Source organism: Phoca vitulina, unplaced genomic scaffold, assembly GCF_004348235.1.
Source record: "Phoca vitulina isolate PV1807 unplaced genomic scaffold, GSC_HSeal_1.0 scaffold4, whole genome shotgun sequence".
Taxonomy (NCBI): domain Eukaryota; kingdom Metazoa; phylum Chordata; class Mammalia; order Carnivora; family Phocidae; genus Phoca; species Phoca vitulina.
In genome coordinates, this window is record NW_022589707.1 from 65,807,915 (window position 1) to 65,827,409 (window position 19,495).

A 19,495-nucleotide genomic window follows, 5' to 3' on the forward strand; every position below is an offset into this window, starting at 1 on the left:
ACCTTGTGTGTCCAAATACTTTGTGGGTAGGCAATGCTGATAAGTGATGTGTATGTTAATTAGAAATATTTTTACATCTTATTAAAATGCGAAGTTCTCTGAGGTGTATAACACTTTCAGTCATCAGTTCCTTGGGACTTCAAAATAAAAAGGTGTTAGTTTTTTTTTTCCCCCCTTCCACATGAGTTCTATAGCTCAGATTTTTCTTTAGCATGCTGCTATTTCTGTCTGTTGAGGGTGAATTGAGTGTCAATATATGGGTGAAAACCTGAATTTTTGTTCTCATAGAAATGTAAATTTTCCCTTCAGTGGTTCTGTTTAGCATTATTCAGAGAGGCCTATGCTCAGATTGCCCTTCCTTGGCCTAAAATCTTCCCAAACTCTCCCAGCTGGGAATAAACAGTATCTTGGCAACAAATATTTATTGTTCATAAGCAAGTCTTACAATCGGGTTATTATCTGTGTGTACTTTTCCCAGAAAACAACATATATTACCACAAGCAGAACATGTAATGCTTATAAAATTCCTGTGAGAAATGCTCTTTGAGAAATCGGGGCTGGATGCTGTTTGATATTGCCACTGGAAAAAGGAACACTTGTCCCCTGAAACTGCCCCAGTGAGGAAGTGAGTTAGAATTGGTTATCATCCCTATTCCTAATTCTGCTCCAGAGTATATAATAAAATGATCAGAATAAATCCTGCCTTTGAAGTCCCTGTTCCACCTTCAAGTGAAATTGTAGGTTGCAGGTAGTCTCCTCTGTGTCTGCCTCCAAGACCAAGGGACTTGGTTGAGTTGAGACTGGAGAAGGTCCTAGATTGCTCAGGATTTTCCTTTTTCAGCAAAAGGCTGAAATGAAATGTGAGATATACCGTAATTGATTTTTTTTAAGGCATTGCTTCAGGGGAAAGAATAAAGGGAAGAATAGAATATTCCTTTGACTGTTTTTTGTCTCATGGTGTGCTGAAACATCCATCCTACTGCTCATTAAAAAGACAGTCAAAATAGGCCTAGTCCCGAGAAGAAATCATTTCTGATTTTGACAAAACCCCTAAACAAAGTTGTTCTTAAATGCCATTATGCAAGTTTTCACAAAGCGTTAGGAGCTTTGTCCTATTCAGTAATACCGGCAAAAGAAAATTTTCTTGATTTTGATAATGAAATCTACAAATCAAGAACATTTGAAAGAGACCTAGGAGAGCACTTCTATTAATGTTTTATGATACTTATTTAAAAGAACATAAAGGAACCTGAGAGATTTTGTGTCAGGATGGAATTGAAATGCATTCTTGCTCACCAGTGAGAATATATAGGAGTTTCTTTCATAAATTGGATTCCAGCTAACCTAATCCTCTGCTATAAAAGGGCTTTTACCTTATGGATGTGTATTATTAACAAACTTTATGGTGCTATAAGTATATTGCGTTTATATGTCTAGTGGGGCCTGATCCAGCTTTTCAAAACTGTGCTTAATTAAACACTTGTGCCTCCCTGAACATGCTTACTCTGGAGTGAGGAAGAGAATGTGATCACACGAGCCAGTACTGTGGGTGTGATATGGGTTAGGTACGAGTATTTGTTCAGGCTTCATTTTGTGCAAAGAAACCCTACCATGGCTAACCTTTTCCTTTTCTTCCATACTTGACAGTTCTTGTTGCATTAGAAATCTAACTTCTGTCAGGAAAACAAACAAAAACAAAAACAAAATTCAAAGTGGTCCCAAAACACAGCTCTTAGGATAAATTCCATAGACATTTTAGAAAACGTTGTAAATGCACAGAGTCAGCAACTTTAGATGGTCTAGTAAGTGTAAAATGGAAGTGAAAGTGACAACTTACTCTCCCATTCCCATTTGTGTCCCAAACCTGAACTTTGCCACTCTTGAAACTGTCTTGATCTATGCATCCACAAAAACATTGTGCACCTGAATACATGTAGGTATGAATACATCCTTATATACCAATAGGAAAATATGCTTTAGAAATTGATCGTGAAAGGAAGGTTGCTATCACAGTGTGATAAACCTGACTTTTTAAGTTTAGTTCCTCCTGGAGAGCTTTACTTAGCAATGAATATAGCTCTACTTCAGTCTTTTCAGTCAACGTGTACTAATTCCATTGTGTAGATGGACCATAATTTATTCAACCACTCTCTTATTAATGATTTTTTTTCTTTTGCCAGGGCAAATAATGATGCTCAATACTCAAGCATATATCTTTCAGTGACTATTACACAGAGTAAATTCTCAGAAGTTGAATTGCTAGGCTAAAGGGCAGCTACCCTTTAAATTTTGGTGACTTTGCCCAATTCCCCAATAAAAGGTTGTAAGTGGTTTACAGTTCTCCGAGTCATATGCCAGAGTGACTTTTCCCATACTTTTATCAGAACTGGCTTTTTACTAGTCTTTTAGTTTCTGCTATATGATGGCAAACTTAGAGGTTTGGACAAGTGTAAACTGCTTGGTGAAATATTTGCAAAGTAAATTAATAGAAAGGTTATCCTTATATAACCATATATATATATATATATATATATATATATATATATATATATATATATCTCCCCATATAACCATAGAGGATTTGAAAGCTGAACTAAAGAGTTTGTCTCTTGGTCATTCAAAACCAGTAGATGCATACCAACCCGAGGTAGCCTGTCTGACACTATCCTGCTTGCTTTCTTGGAAACATGGAAACAGACTTAAATGTGTCTTTAGTTAGTCCTAGAAGAAAAATTTCTTGATGTCTGCTGTGATTTTTAAACTATTTTCTCGCCAACTCATTTTTATTCATCTATTACTACTCTTAAACTTTCGCTGCAAATAAAATTGGTTATTATAGGTATTGATGCTTGATATATTTTCCAGTCTTGTCTTGATAAAAGGTTTAGCAAAATAATAGTGATCTTTATACCAACAGCTACAAAATAAAGAGTTTTACAGAAGTTTATTTTACTCCATGACTTTATTTTATTATTTCAAGTTAGGCATAAAATCTTTCCTTCAAAACTGGATGATCTTTGAATTGCTCCATTAGCCACACCTGCTTCAATGGAGGAATCTTGTTCTGGTTGATTGTTTGGTCATAATGTGGTTCCTCATCTCAGGTAGGTTTTCCTTATTATTATTATTATTATTATTATTATTATTATTATTTTTGTTTCAATTTGTTTGTTGTTGTTGTTTAATTGTTGGAAAAAGACCAGCAACTACCATTGTGACTTTTTCTTTTCAAGGGTTTTCACTAAATCCAGGGAACTAGCAGAGTATTAACGATTTCTTCTTAAGCCAAAATGAGTTTCAGGGTTCCTTTTATCTCTAAAAATGGTGATATTATGAAAAGTTTCATTTTGGATTTTATGTCTACTTGGGGAGGACTGCTTTCATGTAAAGCATTTGCATTTCAATCATTTGGAGCGTTGGTCTGGGAGGACAACCTTTTGTCCATAGTTGATTTTAGTGGGTTCTTTCATTTGCTGTTATCTACACAGGCATTTCTACTTGGCTGGCTTCTATCTCTTCTCTCATCTGGTCTTTCATTAGGTCTGGTTGACCTGAATTGGCTCTGTTCTCTGTCTTTTATTTCACATATGCCCCTGTGACTCCCTCTGTCAGGTGGTCTTGGCAGTGGGCATTCGTTTCGTTCTTGGCGGGGTTCCCCATGTGGAGTTGTGGTGCGTGCTCATGTCTTGTGATGACAATGACGAATCTCCTCCTTCACCTCTTCAGCTACCCTTCAGCCAGCCTTCACTGCAGTCCAACACCTTTTATTTAGTGGTAACTGGGTCATGTTATAGCAGGAACTGCCTTTTGAAAATTTAGTTCTGAGAGTCAACTCTAGCATTGAAATAGATAAAATAAAGCCTCAGCTAGTTAAATTTCCATATTTTCTGATATCTTTTGCCTACATTGAATTTACTATTAGACTTAGTTTTTGACAAAATAAAATGAAGCTGGAAAATAACTTTATTCTTCCAGGGGTTAATATTTCTTCTAAATACCAGATACCTGGGTTTTTTCCTCTAGGTTTAGCGATGTATAATTGACAAATAAGAATTGTATAAATTTAAGGTGTACAACTTGGTGTTTTGCTATATGTATACATTGTGAATGGTCACCAGAAACAAGCTAATTAACATATGCTTCATCTCACACAGAATTAACTTTTTCTTGCTTTCTCTTTCTCTCTCTCTCCCTCCCTCTCTTCCTCTTTCCCTCCTCCCTCTCTTTCTTTCTTTCTTTCTTTCTTCTTTCCTTCTTTCTGTGGTGACAAAACTTAAAATCTACTTTCTTACAAATTTCAGTTATACAATACAGTATCAACTATAGTCCCCATCTCTGCAACTTCTTCATCCTGGATAACTGAAACTTTGTACCCTTTGACCAACATCTATTTCTCCCTTCTGCCCCTGGCTGTGATTGTTCTACTCTCTGCGTTTATGAGTTGGACTATTTTAGATTCTACATATAAGAGAGATCATGCAGTGTCTGTCTTTTTGTTCTGGCTTATTTCATTTAACTTACTGTACTCCGGGTTCATCCATGTTGTCACAAGTGTCAGGATTTCCCTCTTTTTCGTGGCTGAATAATATTCTACCATGTGCATGCAGGTTTATATCACATTTTAAAATGAATTTATCTGTTAATGAACATTTACTTTGTTTCCATATCTTGGCTATTGTGAATAATGCTGCAAATGGGAGTGCAGATATCTCTTAGAGATATTGGTTTCATTTTTTAAAAGATATATACCCAGAAGTGGAATTCCTGGATTGTATAGTAGTTCGATTTTTAATTTTTGAGAATCCTCCATGCTGTTGTCTATAATTGTTATACCAATTTACATTCCCACCAATAATACGCAGAGGTTTCCTTTTCTCCATATCCTGGTCAACCCTTGTTGTCTTTTGTCTTTTTCATAATAGCTATTATAATATGTGTGAAGTGTTATCTCACTGTGGTTTTTTTTTTTTTTTAAAGATTTTATTTATTTATTTGAGACAGAGAGAATGAGAGAGAGAGCACATGAGAAGGGGGAGGGTCAGAGGGAGAAGCAGGCTCCCTGCCGAGCAGGGAGCCCGATGCGGGACTCGATCCAGGGACTCCAGGATCATGACCTGAGCCGAAGGCAGTCGCTTAACCAACTGAGCCACCCAGGCGCCCCTCACTGTGGTTTTGATTTGTGTTTTTCTGATGATTGGTGATGTTAAGTACCTTTTCATATACCTGTTGGCCATTAGCATGCTTCTTGGGAGAGGTGTCTATTCAGGTCTTCTGTCCATTTTAAATCAGGTTTCATATATATATATATATATATATATATATATATAAAACGCTATTGAGCGGTAGGAGTTCCTTATATATTTTGGATATAACCCCTTATTAGCTATGTGGTTTGCAAATATTTTCTTCCATTCCATAGATTGTCTTTTGACTCTGTTGGTAGTTTTCTTTACCGTGCAAAAGTTTTTTAATTTGATGCAATTTCACTTAAGTTGATTTTTGGGGACGCCTGGGTGGCTCAGTCAGTTAAGCGTCTGCCTTCGGCTCAGGTCATGATCCCAGGGTCCTGGAATCGAGTCCTACATTGGGCTCCTTGTTCAGCAGGGAGCCTGCTTCTCCCTCTGCCTGCCACTCCCCCTGCTTGTACTCTTGCTCTCTCTCTTCCGCGCTCACTCTCTGGCAAATAAATAAATAAATAAAATCTTTAAAAAAATAAGTTGATTTTTGAATATGGTGTGAGACAAGAGTCCAATTTCACTTTTCTGTGTATAGATACTCAGTTTTTCCAAAACCATTTACTGAGGACACTAAACTTTCCCCATTGTGTTTTCTTGGCTCCCTTGTCAAAGATAAGTTGACCTTAATTGTGTAGATTTATTTCTGAGCTCTCTACTTTGTTCTGTTGGTCTATATGTCTTTCTTTATGCCAGTCTCCTACTGTTTTGATTTCTGTAGCTTTGTAGTATATTTTGAAACTAGGAAATGTGATGCTTTTAGCTTTTTTCTTTTTGCTCAAGATTGCTTTGGCTATAAGGAGTCTTGTATTTTCATACTAATTTTAGGGTTGTTTTTTCTACTTCTGTAAAGGATGCTATTGGGATTTTGATAGGGATTGCACTGAATCTGTAGCTCATTTTGGATAGTATGGACATTTTAGTGATATTAATTTTTCCAGTCCCTAAATATGGGCTGTCTTTCCCTTTATCTATGTCTTCCTTAATTTCCTTCATCAGTGTTTTAGAATTTCCAAACATCTTTTACCTCTTTGGTTATTTCCTAAGTATTTTGTTCTTTTCGTTGCTGTTGTAAATGGGATTTTTAAAAAAATTCTCTTTTGGATAGTTTGTTGTTAGTGTATAGAAAGGCCACTGATTTTTGTTTGTTGATTTTATATCCTGCAACTTTACTGAATGAGTTTTAGTTTGAACAGTTTTTTTTTTTTTTAATTGTTGTTGTTGAGTCTTTTGGGTTTTGTACATATATAATCATGTCATCCACCAACAGAAATAATTTTACTTTTTCCTTTGTGATTTGAATGGCTTTTCTTTTTCTTCTCTAAATGCCTGAGGAGGATTTCCAATACTTTATTGAATAGAAATGGTGAGAGTGGGTATCTTTGACTTGTACCAGATCATAGAGGAAAAGCTTTCAGTGTTCCCTATTGATTATGATGTTAACTGTGGATTTTTCATATATGGCTTTTATTGTGTTAAGTTTCTTCTGTACCTTTTTTGTTGAGAGTTTTTTTTTTTATCATGAATGTTTGTCAAATGCTTTTGTAAGCAGAAAGTTAGGCGGTCCCCAGAAAAAGAATGAGAAGTCACTTTAGGGCCCCAGCTGTTTTCCGTGTTCTATGCCTTACTGGCCCTACTTGCCCTAGAGTACTTCTTGCAGAACTTCCTAGGAGGTGTCAGAATTACAAAGAAATACAAAAACTTTAATAGTTAAGGATTTTAAGGGAACAAAGGGAGTGCAAAAACTAAGTGTCTACCAGGCCAGGAAATAGCCTAGCAATAAATTAGTGGTAAAACTCACAGTGCTATTTCAAACGTAAGCAAGGCCGTGCATTCCTTACCTGAGATAAGGAGCTCCAAACCCCATCTAGTTTACACTGGCTGACTCTCAGGGCATGTCCATAGCCCCTTCCCCCTGTCCCACAGTTACCTCTGCTTCATTATAATGTTAAAATCTCTGCCCAAGGAGGAGCACAAACTTCATTAACATAACAGAGGATGCTTGTAGGAGCATGTTTTCTTAGTATTTTGTGCAACCTTATGTCTGCTTTTACATTCAATGGCAAAACTCCCTGTTCTGAATATTCATCCTCACCCTAAATGAAAGGAACCCACTCACCCAGACTCAGGGAGTCAAGGCTTTGGAAGTTATTCCCCGTGATTTGCTGTAAATAAAGTTTCCTTTGTGTGACAACTCCACCTGGTATAGTCTCTGTAACTCATTATATTAATGTGGTGTATGACATTGATTAATTTACATGTATGCGTTGAATCATCCTTTCATCCCAGGGACAAATCCCATTTGGCTGGGGTTTACAATTCTTTCAAAGTACTGTTGATCAGATTTCTGTTTTTAAACATTTATTTTAATTCTTCACTGGGATCTTTTTATAAACTTTGTCTATCTATGTGTCTGTCTATCTATCTATCTATCTTATCTGTCATCTATCTATCATCTATCTCAGTTTAACCTAAGATGATTCTGGCTTCAATTTTATTCTAAAGAGTTTGTTTACTGAAACTCCAAAAAGATGCTTTAAATCAGTCTCTTCTATAAAGTAATTTAACTTTATTTGAGTTTTGAGTATCAAGGACCAGTGGTCTCAGTAAGTCAAAAGAACAGATGCTGTGGAAGTTAACAGTGTGAGAGATCTTGGAGGAAAGAAGGTGGTGGTCAGAGAGGTTAATATTTGAGCTTAGGAGGTTTGGGATGGATCAGTGCCTCGTCAGTAAACCTGGACCAAGAAGGAGGTCCAGTTTGTGGCTGCTGGAGTGAAGATGAAGTGGATGTCACTGGAACTGAGGATGTTAAAAACCAATGGGATTAATGCGATGTATGAGAAATTCTTTTCTTGTGGAAGCCACCAAGACTGATGGCAATGCTTGGGACATACAAGAAGACGGTGATCTGAACCCTGAAGTTTTATTGTAGAAGAGAGAGTTGCCGGGCAGTTAAAAGATGCACAGAATTGGAGAGAGAAATGATTATACAAAGTGGGGAAAGTGGCAGTCAAATTTGGGGTCAAACTTGAACCATGTATTTCTTTTATTTGGCTCACAATATGTGTTTAAAATTTGGTTAATGTGCTATCATTTAAATATGTGAATTTTCGTACACGTGTACACATGTACACACATGCGCATGTACGTACAGGCACACGTGTACACGCAATGGATTTCCAGCTTTGCTTATAAGTTAGAACAATCTGGAAGCAACAGCACAGATTTTCCTAAACAAGAACTGTATGAGGTAGGTGCTTACCAAAATGTGAATCAAGAGCAATTTGGCATTTAAAGACTCCCTTGTTCTTCCTTTGTCAATAGGCATATATATTAAACTTAAGATATACAGAAATTACATAGATTTGCAACAAGATATGAGGTGAGAGGTCTGCTAAAATACAGTGAAATTTTTAAGATATAACATTTCGTTTAAATATTATTATATTCTATATATTATAATTTCATGATTTTTTTAAAAATTTTTTTTATTGTTATGTTAATCCCCATACATTACATCATTAGTATAATTTCATGATTTTTAAACAGATTATGAGGTCTGTATGAAAGGATTTGCTTCTTCTATTATGCCTTTGATAATATTATTCCAAAAGTGATTTTGTGCTCTTAGCAGGTTATTTACTGTTCTATTTTTTTTTTTTAGGTTTTTATTTAAATTCCAGTTAGTGAACATATAGTGTTATATTTGTTTAAGGTGTACGATATAGTGATTCAACACTTCCATACATCCCCCAGTGCTCATTACTGTTCTATATTCGAAAGGTCATAGACTTCTTGTCTCCTCCTGGCCTTGTTTCCTTCTGGACAAAGAATTACAAGAGAGTTGTTTGTTTTGTTTCTTCAAGATAGGCCCTCTTCCATGGAGAACTTTACTGTAAAAAGAAATTTGGTGTCTGACATTAGATTTAAAGATTCTACTTCTGTTCTTCTGACTTGTTTTCTTAGAAACATATGTTTCTATACTCTCTGAATTCCAAATTTAATCATTTTCTCTGCCTTTCTAACACCTGAAAAATCTTGTTCATAGCTTCCCACAAGGGGAGCATTAATTTATGCATAAGAATTAAAAAGTCATATATCTTTATTTGAAAAGATGTGATGGTTATTTTTATGGGTCAACTTGACTGGGCTACCGGGTACCCAGACATTCTGGGCAAACACTATTCTGGGTGTGTCTGTGAGGGTGTTTCTGGAGGAGATTAACATTTAAATTGGTAGGCAGAGTAATGCAGGTTGCCCTTCCTAATGTGGGAGAATCTCATCCTATCAATTGAAAGCCTGAATTGAACAAAAAGGCTGATGCTTCTTTGAATAAGGGGGAGCTCCTCCTGCCTGAAAGTTGAGCTGGGATATTGTTCTTTTCCTGCTTGCAAACTTGAACTGAAAAATTGACCCTTGGATTTGCAACCTACTGACTTTTATACTAGAACTTACACCATTGGCTTTCCAGGTTCCCAGGCCTTTGGACTTGAACTAAAACTACACCATTGGTTCTCCTGGGTCTCCAGCTTGCTGACTGCAGATCTTAGGACTTCTTAGCTTCCCAATTACAGGAGCCAATTCCTTATAATAAATCCCTCTCTGTACTGATATATTGGTTTCATTTTTCTGGACAATCCTGACTAATATAGATGTCAAATGGAGATAAGGTACTCTTCTAAAATTTGATTTTTTTTTTTTTTTGGAATGGAGAACAGGGGAAGGCAAGTATCTGTGGAAAGAGAGCCTGAACACAGATGCTCTTTTATGCTTTACAGAACCAGTTCTCAGCAGATGTCTTGAGTAGTGAACATTAAATGGGACTATGGTAAATACATTTTAAATTTGAACTTTGACTTATTCATTTGAGAGTGTAGAAGTAACTGTCTTTTATATTCTAAAGGCTTACCATCCTACTGATCTATTCAGTGTGTTTCCTTATAAATGATTGCTTCAGGTAAATGACTAGAAAATTATTCTTATTGATAAAAAGCATATTTTATTTTTTTCTAATCCATCAAATACTTGTTTCTTCTTAGAATCATGACAAACATGAAATTCAATATTCAGATTAAAGTGCTTCATTTCTTTTTGGATCAAATGTCCATGAGGCTCTGATGTCTTCCTTAAAAAGTTTTTTTTAATCTTTTATGATCTGGTATTATTCTCAATACTTTCAATAAAGGCCTTGCAATATAGCCTTTTATTGGGAAATAAAGGTATTCATTTAGTAAGTAGATAGTATGACAGATGAGAGATCTGATAATAAGATCAGAGATCTAAGGGTCAGTCCTAAACATATGCCTTTCTCGGACAATAGTGCTATCGTTTTATCTTCCAACCAGTCAAAATCTTCTTGTTCTTGAACTACTTTGTTGTTGTATGAATTCTATCAGGATTTATTAGTACATTAAAGAGGTAAATTAGCAAATGATATCCCTACCACAAATTTAAAGGGGTTCATGGTACTTTTGAGAACTTTAATTTTGTTTTATTTTAATTTTTGGTCCTGCAGAAATATATATCCATTTGTTACTTGGTTAAAAATATGATACAGGGATAAAGAAAATATATGTTCAAAGAATTTTAAACAAATTCACAAATAAAGATTTCATTTTGGTTCTGCTCCTTTTTTCTGTAACTGTGTTTTTGTCTTTAAATTTCAGCTCTAATCATGAGCATTAAGTGGCACATTCGATCCTGACGTTTTGCTTCAGCATGTTTGTGTTTGAGTGTGCTCAGGCTTTGTGTAGCTAGTTGCTGAATTTTTGGTGGAGACTGTTTTTAGCTTTCAAAATCATAGTATAGCTTGTTGTTCCATTGACTTTTTAACTTAGAAAAAATATATTTTTTAATTCCCAGAAACACTCTAGAAATATTTCTATGGCTGCCAAATTACAATTATTAGGTGGTGGCAAGATATTTTGATTTGATATAAAAGGAGTGTTTTTAGCAAGACTGTCGCTAGGGTGTGCAGGGCCCTAGGTGTTATGGACTGAATTGAGTTCCCCCGAGTTCCATATGTTGAACCCCTAACAACTGATGTGGCTGTATTTGGAGATAGGGCTTTTAAAGAGGTAATTAAGGTTAAATGAAATCATAATTTTTTTTACCTTCATAATGCCTTATTCTAGTTTGACTGGTGTTCTATGAGAAGAGAGAGACGCTAGGAGTGCATGCTTACCCAGAAAAAGCCATGTGGAGACACACTGAGAATGTGGCCATCTGCATGCCACCCAGGGAAAGAGGCCTCACCAGAAATCAGCCCTGCTTGGACCTTGATCTTGGACTTATGGTCTCCAGAACTCTGAGAAAATAAATTTCTGTTGTTTAAGCCACCAGTCTCTGTATTTTGTTATGGCAGCCCTAGCAAACAAATACACTAGGCAAATATTTTTTATGTACCATCTTTTCAGGTGGAATGTTCCTGGCTAATTTCATATTTTACAAGGAGAAGAAGGGAGCAAAACTGTTGTTACTCATGATGTCATGGTTTTGTTTGTATTAAGATAATATAGATCTTGCTTCCGCAGTTTCCCAGTGCCATTTATTTAAAGCTGGTTACATCATTATTCATGATGCAGCATCATTCGTTATGCCACCTGAGAATACTGGTGTCCCGTGACTCTTTCAAAGGTTGTTACTTTGCTTCCTTGATAATGACTACAAATGCAAGGCATACCAAGAGTGTGCAGGAAGATGTGAAGCGTACCTAATTCATTTTCTGGACATACTAAATTTCTCTTTCAAAAGCTTTAGAATGAACATAGAACAACACATCTTCCAACCATGTCTTTGCTTGAACTCTCTAGGCTGCAATTACTGCATTCCTAGAAAGTGATCTCTTTTGATGGTGACCTCACCCCTGACTTCTGGGCACTCCTGTATCCCCACGCTGCCATCCTGGGAGGATAGCTGAGGTGCTGAGAAGAGCAGTCCTGGATGTAAAAAATGTTCATCCCTCATCTGGAATGATTTAGGACTTGTAGGGGAAATCATGATGTCACCATGATGGGAGTCAAGAAAGGACACTAATGGAAGAAACTTGTTGGTATTAGCAAGCAAGAGCTCAAAAAGTCTTCATTGGAGAGGGGCATAGCTATCTGTGGTCAGGCCAAGGAGAGGTGAGGTTTATATCCTGCCACCATGGCAGGTATGTGTGGGTATAGGGTAAATAATGCCTGCCACCACCCCCATCACCCTTGGGTATTGTAGACCACGGCAGTGTTCTTGGAACACCAACCAGCAAGAACAATATATGAGAAGTATGTATGGCTCATCCCCAAGGGTTGGTATGGACTGCAGGTGGCCCACATCCCCAGATTCATCCATAGTGAGTCCTGAGTGAGACACCCCAAATTTTATACCACAACAGTCAGTGGGAAGGGTCCTGGAACTAGGTCCTCCATGGGGATATGATATCACTTCAAGGGTCTTCTGTGCCTCTGGTTGGTTCCATGCTGTAGAGGGGGTCAGGGTCCCAAAAAAACAGAAACAGAGTCAGACCCTCCACAGAGCCCCATCCTGTTCAGCTCAGGCATCCTGCTTTGATGGCGCTACCTGGCCGAGCCACTCCTTGATACTGAAAGAGAACTTAGAAAATTTAAAGAAAGATAGCCAAGGCTTTAGAACCCCTGAGGCAATGACTTGCCTGGATCTAAGGGGGTACTAGTCTTTATTACCTGGTCAGTGATGGTCTATGTTTGGCAGTTGGTCAACCAGTTCTCTCTTTTCGGTTCCTTCTATTTGTTTCTCTCTTCATGGATATTTTACCAGCGCTGCCAATCCTTCCTTAAATTAGGCAGGTTTTGGACTAGGATCCATACAACATTAAAACTCCCCCTAAGCCCTACCTGAAAAAAAGCAAGCAATTAATGTTTGACTTGGTAATAGCATTTTCTTCTATTGCAAATATGTCATGTCATCTTTCTTCTGAGTACTCTAATGTATATTGTAATATTGTATTAAAAACACAATTGTATGACATAGTTTTCTATTGCTATTTTAACAAATTACTAAAAATTTGGTGACTTAAACAGTGCAGATTTATTATTTTATGGTTTTCTAGGTCAGAAGTCTGACACAGGACACAGTAGGCTAAAAGGAAGGTGCTGTCGGGCTGGTTCCTTTGGGAGGACCTGGGTTAGAATCCACTTCCTTGCTTTTTTTTACCTTCTAGAGGCTGCCTGCATTGTTGGATGGTGGTTCCTTTCTCCATCTTCAAAGATGACAACATTGCATCTCACTAACTTCTTTTCCCTAGCCACAACTCTCTCTTACAGCCTGTAAAGGTTCTTTGCTCTTAAAGACCCACATGAGGAGACTGGGCCCTCTTGGATAATTTAGGACAATCTCTCCATCAAGGTCCTCAACTTAATTACATTTGCACAATTTCTTTTGCCATATATGGTAACATATTTTCACAGGTTCCAGATGATTATGGTATGGGCATCTTTGGGGGGGCTACTAGTATTTTGCCTACCACAACAGTTTTAACAACAAAATAGGATGGCAAGATCTTTATGCTACTTAGAATACTGCTCCTCTACTGACAGAAAAAATCATACTTAAATCCTTTGATCATTCACAGGTAAAGAAATTTTAAAAAGCACCCATGCTATATGTTTACAATTTTTTTTAAGATGATTTTTTTTTTTTAATTTTTAAGTAATCTGTACATCCAACGTGGGGCTTGAACTTACAACCTCAAGATCAAGAGTCACACGCTCTTCTGACCGAGTCAGCCAGTTATCCCACAATTTTTTTTTTATTAAAAGATGTGGATATATCACAAATGGATCATTCTGTTTCATTTTTAGTGCCCTGCAGTACAGTTTAAATGATATAATATCAATAATTATTACTGACAATTTCCTTTTCATTCTGTGAACTGGAAAATGCCAGTGTTGACATTTATCTAATATTTAGTTATGTGTACAGAAAGATTAAAGTCCTAAATTTACCACAACCCCCAAACCCAAAGGAAAATTTTAGCATCTGACAAGGGACTATTCACCACCTAAGGCATGTTGTTAATTTGAATTTGGGATCAAGGAAGAGAGTAATGATAGCCTCAAGTGCCTCAAACCAGGGCTTCCTGGGGCTGGTTGATTGGAAATGTAGCTCAAAGAATGTGGGAATTTTTAGCTAAGAAATAAAAAATGTCTTTCAGTGTTTTGAAAGCATGTAGAGAAAATGATCTGATGTCATGAATGTTGGTACTATGATGGGATAGGATTAATAAAATACCCTCAGCACTGGACTAGAAATCAAGAGATTTTTGTCCTTGACCCCATCACTAACTTGTGTAAATAAAGTGTTTCACCTGAGCCTGTTTCTTCCTATGCGTAAATGAGAAACTTGAGACAGATTATCTCCAAGGTCTCGTTTAGTTTTTAAATTTTATATTTCCCTGTGTTAAAAAATAAATTGCCTTGGAATGTACTTTACATTGATTACCATTTTCAAAAAATTAATTTGAACTCAAAATTCATTCTCCTTCAAATCTAATAAGTTCTTGATATTCCCATTTGTGCCTTACCATATCAACTTGCACATATGTCTAGAGTAATAGTCATATCATGTAGTAGTCCAGTTTATGGGTATCACTGTCTTCCATTAGGTACTTTGTTTCTCTAGGGCAGCTACTCTACTCATTATTCCTTATGTGCCTGGAATTCAGAATAGGGATTATAATGTGGTAGGTCCTAAATAAATATTTTTTGGAATAAATGCATTAATGCACTATTTCTCAATGTATGTTCTGTGTACATAATGGTCTTCTGAGATAATCTGCAAAAGGAGTGCCATATTATAATGCTTGTTGAATGAGACTTCTCTTTCTCCATATGAATATTTACAATTAACTAGGGGTTTGAGAAGTTCTGCAGAAAGGAAAATAACTTAATTTTGCATAAGCTGGAATTTTACACACATTGGACTATGAAATCATTTAAAATAAAATCCATGCAAGATGCTTTGTGAAGCAGTACATTGAAAGATTAAGCATATAATGCTGATAAATATGATCTTTGTTGATTCTGAAGGAATTCCATATTCTTAAGAAATGTATTATATTAGTTATAATATGATCTCTATCTACCTCATCTCAAAATATTCTCTCCAGGCATTATTACTCTCATTTCACAGGTCTTCTCAAGTCAGCAAATAATTTCCTACTCAGAGCCTTTGCACCAACCTTCCATATTCTCAGGTTGAAAAAATCTGTTGTTCTCTCTTATAGAACCTTGTTAGTTTCCTTCATGGAATTTATCACTATTGGTGGCTTTATTTAAGGTTTGTCTTCTTCATTAGACTCCATGACAACATTGGTCATATATATATTTTGTTCGCCATTTTTACCCAGCTCCTAGTCCATAATGTGAGCTTAATAATACTTTTTGAATGGAGAGAATAATCTAATTGTTTATTCTACCAGTTTGAATAAACTACGCTGAATGATAAGCTTTTTTTTTTCTAGCTTTGCTAGGCATAATTGACAAATAAAATTATAAGGTATTTAAAGTGTACAATGTGATAATTTGGTATATGTATATGTTGTGAGAGGATTTCCCCCCCAACCAGTTAACACATTCATCACCTCACATATTTCTTTTTTTTTTCCTGGTGGGAACACTTAAGTTCTAGTCTCTTAGCAAACTTCAATTATACAATACTGTGTTATCAATTATAGTCACCAAGTTATACATTAGATCCTCAGAACATATTTGTCTTATAACAGAAAATTTGTACCCTTTTTCAACCTTTCCCTTTTTCCTTCACCCTCACACTTCTGTACTTTGTTTCTCTGAGTTTGACTTTTTTTTTTTTTTTAAGATTCCTCATATAAGTGATACCATGTGGTATTTGTCTTTCTTTGGCTTGTTTCACTTAGCATGATGCCCTCCAGTTTCATCCATGTTGTTGCAAATGACAGGATTTCTTTCTTGGTTCTAAGGTTTAATAATATTTCATAATATTCATAGACATAAATAGCCATATCCATATATATATATATATATATATCCCATTTTGTTTATCCATTCATCCATTGATGGACACTTAGTTTGTTTCCTACCTTGGCTATTGTGAGTAATGCTGCTATTATCATGGGATTATAGACATCTCTTTAAGGTAATGGTTTCATTTCCTTTGTATGTATACCCAGCAGTAGGATGTCTGGATCACATGAGAAAGTTCTATTTTAATTTCTTGAGGAACCTGCATACTGTTTTCCAGAGTGGCTGCACCAGTTTGCGTTCCCACCAACAGTGCAAGAGGGTTCCCCTTTCTCCATACCCTCAGCAATATTTGTTATCTCTAATGAGGAAATTTAAATGATGAACCTTTGGTTACTTTTTATTCTTTAAAGTATTTATTCATTAGAACATTCTAACTGATAAGATACTAGAAAATAGAATTTTCATGGGAGCATGAGAAGAGAAAAATGAAGCAAAACAGTGTGGTTTATAGCTTTGTAGAATGGAATTTCATCCCTAGAACAGAATATAAGAAGGAACCCAAATTTTAGAGGCCTCTTTGTATGCTCTTTCTATAATTAGAAATTCCTAATGAAGTTGAATGTGCAGAAAGTGGAAAAGATTTCAGAACTTTGAGAGCTTTATTATTTTATCAATTATTGATTGAGATGACCAGGAATTTTATAGAGTGTTCAGATAGATTGGGTATCAGAACTACAAAGCATCACATTTTATTTTGTATGATTAACAGCGATAACAATAAAAATGCCAAAATATCAAGAGACTGTGACAATTTTTCCAAATATAAGCTTTAGCAATTCACTCTCTCTGAGGCAGGTGGAAATGGACAATGGATTAGCTCCTTGGAGCAAGAGGAAAGCGGGGCTCGGTGGAATTGTGACTTAGTCCTTGTCAGCAGTGCTTCTGGGTACAACTGGAAACAGCCCTGTATTTGCTGATCTGTTCTTTTGCTGTACTGATGAGTATCTCTCTCCCTCTCTTTCTTTCTCATCAGCTTGATGCTTTGGAAAACATTTAGCCTAATATTTTAGGCAGGGTAGACAGCTCAGGAGCTCTTATTTCAAGATTTATTTCTTGGGGCAAAAAAATGGAACCAGGGATAAATTTCTTTAGGAAAGTCCTCTTGAGGGAGCTGAGAGTTGGTGGGTGGAGTGGATGCCATGCCGTGTGCTTTAAAGCAGTCATTGCAAATGAGTGCACTTCTATAATAATGTGTTAAGCAGTTTCTAATACCCAAGATGAGTGAATTACAAAGAAAATATAAAAAAATATATATGCAAGAGAAAGATTAATTCTAATCCATTCCCCACTTCTGATATATATATTTCTGGAAGCTTTTACATGTCTGGCAGTCCCAAAAGCTCTGTGGCAGAAGATATGATCCTTCTCTAGGGGCTTCTTTTGTCTGAAGCATGAAGTGCAGAGAGCATAGCATTATTTTGCTGCCAATTACACCTTCCTATCTGGGTTGTTTTCTTTTACCAGTTTTGGTTTAGAATGTACTTAATGCTTATGATCACAACTGGTGTCTCATTATTGGCTGGATGCTGACTCAGAGCTCTTTAGCAGGGTTTTCATTACTTGGAAACATCATTCGTTTGTTTAATAAACATTTCTTGAGCTGTGTGTGTGTGCTATGTACTCACTGTTCTATGAGTTGGGACATTGCACAGAAGAAGCAGGTGGAAAGCCCTGTTCTGGCAGAGCAAGAGAAAGAAGGAAAGTATATTGCGTGTTGGACAGTGATCCCTGCTAAGAATGTAAATCATGGAAAGGAGGTATAAAATGTCAGGGGTGACCAGTGAAGGGGTCACAGAGGAGTAAACTTTTATGTAAAGACCTAAAGCAAGTGAGGAGCTAGATATCTCTGGAAGAGCAACCGAAGAAGATGGAGGAGTAAGTGTAATGCCCAGAGGTAGGAGCTTGCCTATTGTCTTCAGGGAACAGAGAGAAGGCCAGTGTGTCTGGGATGATATGAGTGAGGGAGCATAGCAAGAGATAAAATTAGAGAGGGAATGTGGGCCTCATGTTGGGCCTTGAGATCATTGTAAGGCCTGGATAGTAGAATCATCTGGGAAGCTCAGGACACTCCCTGGACCAATGAAATCAAAATCTCTGGGGAATAAACCCAGGCATCAAGTTTTGAATCACTCAGTGTGCAGCCAAGATTGAGAAACATCACTATTAAAAGTGTAATGATATGATCTGAATGACATGTTGAGATGTCTGTTTACAAATATTCACCTTAGCTGGTACTTTGAGAACATTCTGAAGGCGGAAAAAGGGTAGGGATTATTAGTTGGGAGGTCATTGTAAAATTCTAGGTGAGAGACAGTAGCAGTGCGGGATGGCAAGAAGTGGTAGCATTTTGGATATATTTTGATGTATAACTTACATCCTCTAAAACTTCTGATGCTAGTCTGCAATGAGTAGCTTATATAACTCAAGTATGTGAATATGCTGGCTCTGACTCCTTTGTAGCCAGCCTTGCTATCATGCTTCAGAAGAAGGGGTAACCGGCGTTGGAAGTACGGGTAGTGTTCTGCTTCTTGATCTGGATAATGATCACTGGTGTATTCAGCTTGTGAAAATTCATCAAGTCATACATTCATGATTTCAGCACTTTTCTGTATATATTTTATTCTCCTACATAACAAGGTGGAAGAGCCTATTTTAGAATAAAAAAAAAAACCTGAAGAGACTTAAAAATGCATTGGTAATGCCTCTCTCTTGTTGAACGCTGCAGGATGGTACAAGTGATTATGAACATTTGGACATCCTTTTTTCTAACCCCCTGAGGAGCTACACCGTTCACGTGTGCCAGTTGTCTATAGAGGCCTTTGTTGACCTTTGCCATAATAATGAACCTGTAAGATATCTGTTCTCTTGTGATGAGGTTCCTTAGATGAAGCTCTTTCCCTCCTTGTTAGTATCAGACCTGGCGGGATTGAGGCCCTTGTGGAAGTGAGATGGATCTTTGACTTGGTTGGGTGGGGGGAAGAAGGGGCATGTATAAGGTCACCAAAGAGCAGGGAAATCAGTTAATTTGAGAATCTTTGCTCTCTTTAATACTGATTTTGCAATGTGACCTTGCACTTTACTAATCCTGCTGTCTTAAAATGGGACTCTGTACTTCGAGGGAGTTCAGCGAAAGTTAGTATTTGAAAAGGTTGAATGGGCCCAAAAGACAAACTAGTATAATTGGATCATATTCTGAAATGCACTAATGTGCTTTTTTTTTTTTTTTTTAAATAGACCTAA

General features: G+C 36.7%; 1 pseudogene; it reads left to right on the forward strand.

Moving 5' to 3' along the window:
• Nucleotides 1–8,370: 8,370 nt before the first annotated feature.
• The window catches only part of LOC116630914, a 78,003-nt pseudogene continuing 66,878 nt past the window's right edge, over nucleotides 8,371–19,495 (forward strand).